Below are 8,732 nucleotides of genomic sequence, written 5' to 3' on the forward strand. Positions count from 1 at the left end.
CAGAAATTAGAACTGGGCAAGTGGAAACTAATCTGATCCAACTGACTCTATGAAACATCAAGAATCAGTCAAAATCAGAAGAGTGGCCTCTTACCTCCTTCTCCGACTCTTTACCCTTCCTTTTTTCTCTCCTTCCCTCTCCCTCTTTCCCTCCTCTCCCCTCCTCTCCCCTCTTCTTCCCTTCCCCCCTCCTTCCTTCCATCCTCCTTTCTCCTTCTACCCTTCCCCAGCCTAGACGATGCCATGGTGGAGATGGCCAAGGAGGCCATGGAGCCCGCCAAGGCTCACATGGCTGTGCCAGCACACGTTCTCCAAAATAGCCATATACCTAACAGGCAAGCTGACAACTACCAGTAAAGACTATAAACTTCTGGAAAACATGAACAAACTAACTTGAAGTATCTATAAATGAAAGATACTGCAGTAGACATAAGTAGAAACCTAAAGGACTTAAGCCAGAAATGTGCAGCACTTCAGCTTTATCTGGATCAGATCACTTTAATTGAGGAGCAAGTAGCAGCCCTTGAGCAGGCAGCTTACAAGTTGGATGCATATTCAAAGAAACTAGAAGCAAAGTACAAGAAGTTAGAGAAGCGATGAAAGAATTCTTTAGCACAAAGACTTTACAAGAATGTTTCCTAAGAGCTGAAATAAGTGGGATGGAACTTATCACTATACTTCAGTTTCTAAAAGGAAGCGGTGCTGCTGATCCAAGGAGAATCCCAGCCCTCATCTCTGGTTGGATGTGTGACTTTGACCACCCCTTGATGTTTCCTAAACCTGTAGCCTCTGGAACCTCATCTTATCGTGTGCTTCATTGTGTGCCCTGGACCAAGGCTCAGAAATCAGGATCAACCCCGTTGGGAGCAGACACAAAGGAGAGGCTCTCATCTCCCTGTCTCCTCCCTTCATCCCTCTCCCCTAGGGCTCCACCTTGGACTCTCTGTTCTGAATATGCCCCCACCCACCCCCTTCATAACCTGTTCTTCAACTTAAGTAATAAATGCTGACTTACGATCTTCTTTAAAAAAAAAATCAAAAGAATGAAAAAATAGAAGGAAATGTAGAATACCTTATTGGAAAAACAACTGACATAGAAAATAGATCCAGGAGAGAGAATTTAAAAACCGTTGGACTTCTTGGAAACCATGATCCAAAAAAATGAACCTGGACAGCATCTTTCAAAAAATTATCAAGGAAAACTGCCCTGACATCCTAGAACCAGAGGGTAAAATAGTCATTGAAAGAATCCACCAATCACCTCCTGAAAGAGATCCCAAAATGAAAACTCCAAGGAATTTTGTAGCCAATTTACAGAATTATTAGGTCAAGGAGAAAATGCTGCAAGAACCCAGAAAGAAACAATTGAAATATCAAGAAGCCACAGTCAAGAATACACAGGACTTAGCAGCTTCTATATTAAAAGACTGGAGGGCTTGTAATATATTATTCCAGAAGGCAAAGGAGCTTGTATTACAAAGAATCAACTACCCAGCAAAATTAAGTATAATCTTTCAGGGGAAAAGATGGATATTCAGTGAAATAGAGGACTTTCAAACTTTCCTGATGAAAATACCAGAGCTGAACAAAACATTTTATTTTCAAATACAAGACTCAAGAGAAGCATAAAAAGATAAACAGGAAAGAAAAAAATAGTTATTCAATAAGGTTAAACTGCTTACATCCCTACATGAGAAGATGATATATGTAACTCTTGAGAACTGTATCTTTATTAGGACAGTTAGAAGGAGTACACATAGACAGAGGATGTGGGTATCAGTTGACTTTGATGTGACGATATTAAAAAAATCAAGTGGTGAAAAAAATTAGGTGCAAAAAACTATTACAGTAGAGGGAAAGAAGGGATATGTGAGAGCATTGTTTGAACCTTACTCTCATCAGATTTAGATCAAAGAAGGAATAATATATACACTCCGTTGGGTACAGAAATTTATATTATCCTATGGGGAAACAGGAAAGAAGGGAGGACAGATTGAAGGAGGTGGTGGTCAGAAGCAAAACACTGGTGAGGAGGGACTGGGTGAAAGGAGAGAGAGAAAAATTATTGATGAGAATAACCTATTCTTTTAAATAACTGACTGCAACACATCAAATTAATTTTTCACTTTTTTTGTATTGTTCACCCTAAAGAGAACTAGAGTTTCATTGTTGTTGGTGAACTGGCAAACTGCTTTTTTTTTAATGGTATTTTGCTTTTTCTAATTCTATATAGAGATAATTTTTAACATTCATTTTACAAAATTTTGAGTTCCAAATTTTTCTCCTTCCCCTCTTCTTAAAATAGTAAGTAATTTGATATAGGTTATATATGTGCAATCATTTAAAACATATTTCCATATTGGCCATGTTGTGAAAGAAGAAAAGGACCAAAAGGAAAATACCATGCACAAAAAGAAAGGAAGTGAAAATAGTATGCTTTAATCTGTATTCAGAATCATCAGTTCTTTCTCTGGATGTGAATAGCATTTTCCTACATGAGTCCTTTGGAGTTGTCTTAGATAATTACATTACTGAGAAGACCTGTCATTCATAGCTGATCATCACACAATGTTGCTGTTACTGTGTACAGTGTTCTACTGGTTCTTCCTTTTCATTTTGCATCAGTTCATGTAGGTCATTCCAAGTTTTTCTGAAATCCACCTGCTCATCCTCTCTTACAGCACAGTAGTATAGTATTCTATTACATTCATATACCACAGCTCGTTCAGCCATTCCCCAATTGATAGGCATTCCCTCAATTTCCAATTCTTTGCCACCACAAAAAGAGCTACTATAAGTACTTTGGTTCATGTAGGTCATTTTCCCTTATTCATAATCTCTTTGGGATACAGATCTAGTAGTGGTATTGTTGGATCAAAGGGTTTGCGCAGTTTGGTTACTCTTTGGGCATAGCTCCAAATTGCTCTCCATAATGGTTAGATCAGTTCACAAGTCACTATCAGTGCATTAGTGTCCTGATTTTCCCACATCTTCTCTAACATTTATCATTTTCCTTTTCTGTCATATTAGCCAATCTGATAGTTGTGAGGTGGTACCTCACAATTGTTTATTTGTGTTTCTCCAATCAAAAGTGATTTAGAGCATTTCTTAATATGACTATAGATTGATTTGATTCCTTTGTCTGAAAACCACCTATTCATATCTTTTGACCATTTATCATTTGGGGAATGGCTTATATTCTTATAAATTTGACTCAGTTCTCTTTATATTTGAGAAATGAGGCCTTTATCAGAGATTTGCTATAAAGATTGTTTCCCAGCTTTCTGCTTTCCTTCTAATATTGGTTGCATTGGTTTTGTTAGCGCAAAATCTTTTAGATTTAAAATAATTAAAATTATCTATTTTACAACTAGCAATGCTCTCTATCTCTTGTTTGGTCATGAACTCTTCCCTTCTCCATAGATCTGACAGTTAAACTATTACATGCTCTCCTAATTTGCTTATGTTATTACCCTTTATGTTGAAATCATGTACCCTCCCAACTTCATCCACCCCTCCAAAAGTCCCCACATCCACTCCCCCACCTCCCAATTACAATCCACACACCTCCCCAAAGTTCTTCCCATACTCTCTGCCCAAATTCCCAAATCACAATCCACACACCCCTCCAAAAGTCCCTCCCCCATCCTGTGATACAGTTCTTAAGAATTACAAGTATTGGGGCAGCTAGGTGGTGCAGAGGATAGAGCACCAGCCCTGAAGCCAAGAGTACCTGAGTTCAAATCCGGCCTCAGACCAAACACTTGTCATTTACTAGCTGTGTGACCCTGGGCAAGTCACTTAACCCCAATTGCCTTAAAAAAAAAAAAAAAGAATTACAAGTATCATCTTCCTATGTAGGGATGTAAACAGTTTGGCCTTATTGAATCCTTTATGTTTTCTCTTTCTTTTTTTACCTTTTTCTGCTTCTCTTGAGACAATATTGAGAATCGAATTTTTTGTTCAGCTTTGGTCTTTTCCTCAGGAAAGCTTGAAAGCCTTTTTTTTTTCATTGAATGATCATTTCTTCCCTTGAGGGATTATGCTCAATTTCACTACACAGGTGATTCATGGTTGCCGTCCTAGATCCTTTACCTTCTGGAATATCATATTCCATGACTTTTGATCCTTTATTGTTGCAGCTGCTAAGTCCTATGTAATCTTGACTGTGGTTCCCTGATATTTGAATTGTTTCTTTCTGGCTTCTTGCAATATTTTTTTCTTGACCTGGGAGTTCTGGAATTTGATTATAATGTTTCTGGGAGTTTTCATTTCACGATCTCTTTCTGAAGGTGATCAGTGGGTTCTTTTGATGCCTATTTTGATCTCTGGCTCTAGGATATTGGGGCAGTTTTCTTTGACAATTTCTTGAAGTATGATGATCAGGATGATCAGGTCCTCCTTTTGATCATGGCTTTCAGGTAGTCCAATGGTTCTCATGGATCTATTTTCCAGGTCAGTTATTTTTCCAATGGGGTATTTTCCATTTTTTTCATTTTTTTTCCATCTTTTGATTTTTGTTTGATTGATTCTTGATGTCTAATAGAGTCTTCAGCCTCCACTTGTCCAATTCTAATTTTTAAGGAGTTATGTTCTTCAGTTAGCTTTTTTTAAATCTCCTTTTCCATTTGGCCAAATCTACTTTTTAAGGAATTGGTTTTTGGGGGGGATTTTTAAAACTTTTTCCATTTCGCCAATTCTATTTTTGAAAGAGTAGTCTTCTTTTTCCAAGCCCTTGACTCTTTTTTCATGATTCTTTTGTATCACTCTCATTTCTTTTCCCAATTTTTCTTCTATCTCTCTTACTTGATTTTTAAATCCCTTTTAGAGCTCTTCCAGGAGTTTTTTGCACTTCAGTCCAATTCCCACTTCTCTTTGGAGCTTTACCCATAGGTGCTTTAACATTGTTGTTCTCTTCTGAGTTTGTGTCTTGATCTTCCCTGTCACTATAATAACTTCCTATGGTCAGATTTTTTTGTTTGTTTGTTTTTTGCTCATCTGTTTTAGCCTTTTTCCTTACTTTCACATTTGAGCTCTACTCCTATGTCTCAAGCTTCTTGTGCCAGGGCAGTAGTCACTGGCTGGTTGCCTGGTGCTGCCCTGAGATCCACAGGGGACTCTCATGCTGCAGGTTGTGAGGATCCAACATCTCACCTGGTGCTACTGAGAGGGTAGAGTGCAGTGGGAGTGACTGGTGCTGCTTGGTGCTGCAGTGGTCAGCCCATTTGCCTGGAGATGCACTGAGGCATATGGAGGGGTCCCAGCACTACTTCTGCCCATTTGCTCAGCTATGCTGAGGTACATGGGGAGTCACAGTGTTGGTGTTTCCTGCTCACCTTGTGTCAAAATGGGTCTCAGGGCCTCCTGCTGGCTTGTTGAGGCAGGGCCTGCTGTTGGCTTAATGGGACACTTTGTCTTTGTGACCACCTTTGAGGTTTTCTTGGCAAAGATTCTGGAGTGGTTTGCCATTTTCTTCTCCAGCTCATTTTTACAGATGAGGAAACTGAGGCAGAGTTAAGTGACTTACCCAAGGTCACAATAAGTATCTAAAGCTGGATTTGAACTCATGTCTTTCTGACTCCAAGCCAGGCTTTCCATCCACTGTATCACCTAGCTGCCCAAGGCAAACTCCTACAGAGAAGCATTATATGCAACATATATACAGCACCTTCTCAATTTACCCATATGGTCAAACTGATATCTGTAGATGAAATCAATGCAAAACATTTGGAATGAGAAAAACCATCTGATAGGAAAAATGGTTCTTGAGCACTTATTTCCTTCATTATTTGAATTAAAAATAGAACAATATAATTTTAATTGAAATGAAACTATTGTGTTTGATTCTGATTGCTCAGTTTCAGTCTGAACATGCATATCCATTTCAATTATATGTTCCTCAGTAAAAGCACTATTAATTTTGCTGTGATTCCAAGATTGCTGGTAAAAATATATAATGCCCAAATTAAGATCTTCTTGTTTTGTATCTTTCTATCAAATGATTTGTGTTGAATTAAAAGAAAAAGTGCTGATTCATGAGGACAATAGCAAAAGTCTCTTTGTCAAGGAATAGGCCAAATCATTGAAGACATTCTTTGACTGCCATAAAACTACAGAGCAATATTCTTTTTCGGTTTTGTTTTGTGAGGCAATGGGGTAGAGTGACTTGTTGAGGGTCATACAGCTAGTAAGTGTCAAGTGTCTGATTTGAACTCAGGTCTTCCTGAATCCAGGGCCAGGCTCTATCCACCACACTATCTAGCTACCCCCAGAGCAATATTCTTAAAGTCTTTCCAATATCTCTCCGAAAGACTGTAGTGTGGCATATAGTGGAAGATGGACCTGCCCCAAAATCATAGGTCCCAATGCAGTCCCCAAAGGGACTTCTGTATAATGCTTTAGGCTAAAAGCATGTGTGTCATCTATATATGGATATAATACATCTCTATAAATGGAAACTGTACCACAGAAAAGGGGTGAACCTGGTGTGATTCAGGGTACTTCTTTGACTTAGTATATCTCTCCTGTTTCCATCATTATATCAAGTTACTTTGTGGTACCATTAGCTTTTATTTGACAAAATAAGAGTTCTTTTCATTCAGGAAATTTCTCAACAAAACCAACATTTTGGGATATTGGATTATAGCAAGCCAGTTTAATTTAACTAAAAATGCTTCCAAATGGAATACTCAAAAAGTAGTGTTATATAATAAATTCAAAAAATTTTTTAAGTCCCAATTAAGCTCAATTCTTATTGAATAATTTGTATGACATGTTTAACCTTTGAATCCACTATATTTCTTTATCAAGGAATATCCCAAGTCACTTAAGCCATTCTTTAATCCCAATTGACTACAGAGTAACCTTCTTAAAGTCTTTCCTCTATTCCTTCTAAAGACTGCAATATGACATGTAGTGGAAGAGGAATGCAATATGGCCCAATGAAAAAGAATGGGAGTTCAGTATTTTTCTTTTCTCTAGATATATGTATGTGCTACAATACTGTAATGTAATATAACTGGAAACCACAGAAATTGAGTCAGTATGCTATGATTTAAGGCATTTGTTTGGCTTAATATAGCTTTACTATTTCCTTCTTAGCATCAAACAATTGTAGCTACATTAGGTTTTGTTTACCAAAATGAGAATTATTATGATTCAGGAAATTTTCTCGATGAAGTAAATACTTTTTATATATGGATTGATATAGAAAACCTGGTTAATTTGCTTAAAAATACTCCCAACTGGAATACTCAGGGAGTATTTTTATACATTGGATGTAAATAAAGGAAAGAAGTCTTGATTAAGCTCAATCCTTCTCATTGAATGATTTGTCTCATGACATGTTCCTGTGTTCAATAGGCTTTTTCTTTGTATTGAAGTTCCTTATTGCATTAATAGAAACTGTAAGGTTTCAATTGAAATGGCATCATTGTTCTATTCCAATTACTTAGAATCAGCCTGGATGTGCATATCTATTTCAATTCTATCATCCTTAGTAAAAGAAATGTGACTTATACTCTGCATCTCCAAATGCTGATAAAGAAGCAAGCATGTAAGATTTCATTGTAAGATTTCCTTGTCATCCCTAAAATCACTAGGGTCTTTTCATTCAAGAAGAAGTTGCACTGATTCTTGAAGATTCTAGCAGAAGCTACTTTTTCCAAGGACTGTTCCAAGTCATTGAAGCCATTCCTTGATTGTCACAGACGACATCGTGATCTTCTTAAAGGCCATCCAGCAATTTTTCTAAAGGTTATAATGCGACATGCAGTGGAAACTTAACCTGCCCCAATACAATAGATCCCAATGCAAAAGAATGGGAGTTGTCTCTTAATTTCATCTAGACAGCATGTGTGCTCTACAGGGATATAATATATCCCTATTTCACAGAGAGGGAGTGAATCTAGTGTGTTTCAGGGCTTTTGTTTAGCTTCATATATCTCTTATTTTCGTATGTATAAATCAGACTATTTTTGGTACCATTAGCTTTTATTTGCCAAAAATAAGTTGTTATCAATCAGGAAATTTTCTCCAAAAAATATTTTTTTTGGATCCAGATTGAGATGAAAACCTAATTAATTTACATAAAAATACTCCCAACTTGATTACTCAGTGAATATTTTTATATATTTAATTGAAATAAAATTAGTCCTCTTTTTCAATGCATCAAAGCAAAAGTTTTACCTTTGTATCCACTATAGATACCCGTGAATTAAGACAAATTGAAAGAGGTGTTCCAAAACACAAGGAGCATCATGTAACATGCTCCTGTGCTTCAATAGGCTTTTCCTTTGTACTGAAGTTTTTTATTGTATTGAGAGAAACAATACAATTCCAATTGAACTGGAACCATGGTGTTTGTTACATTTTAATTGCTCGATATCAACCTGAATGTGTATATCCATTTCCTGCATTTTATGCTTCCTTTGTAAAAAGAAATGTGAGTAAAAGAAATGTCTTGGTCTGCAAATGCCGATAAAAGAATCAAGCAGACCTTGTTAAGATTTCCTTGTTATCGGGGCAGCTAGGTGGCACAGTGGATACAGCACTGGCCTTGGAGTCAGGAGGACCTGAGTTCAAATCTGGTGTCTGACCAGACACGACACTGACTAGCTTTGTGACCCTGAGCAAGTCACTTAACCCAAATTACTTCACCCCCCCAAAAAAAAATAAGATTTCCTTGCTCTTTTGTACTGAGTGGTATTACAAGGAAAATATGCTGATTCCTG

At 37.3% G+C, this 8,732-nt stretch overlaps 1 pseudogene; it reads left to right on the forward strand.

The window, feature by feature from the left end:
* The first annotated feature begins 238 nt into the window (after positions 1–238).
* LOC144454346 (uncharacterized) lies at positions 239–925 on the forward strand (annotated as a pseudogene).
* Positions 926–8,732: the final 7,807 nt, after the last annotated feature.

This window comes from Phascolarctos cinereus, unplaced genomic scaffold, assembly GCF_003287225.1.
Source record: "Phascolarctos cinereus isolate Bilbo 61053 unplaced genomic scaffold, phaCin_HiC Scaffold_726;HRSCAF=1367, whole genome shotgun sequence".
NCBI lineage: Eukaryota > Metazoa > Chordata > Mammalia > Diprotodontia > Phascolarctidae > Phascolarctos > Phascolarctos cinereus.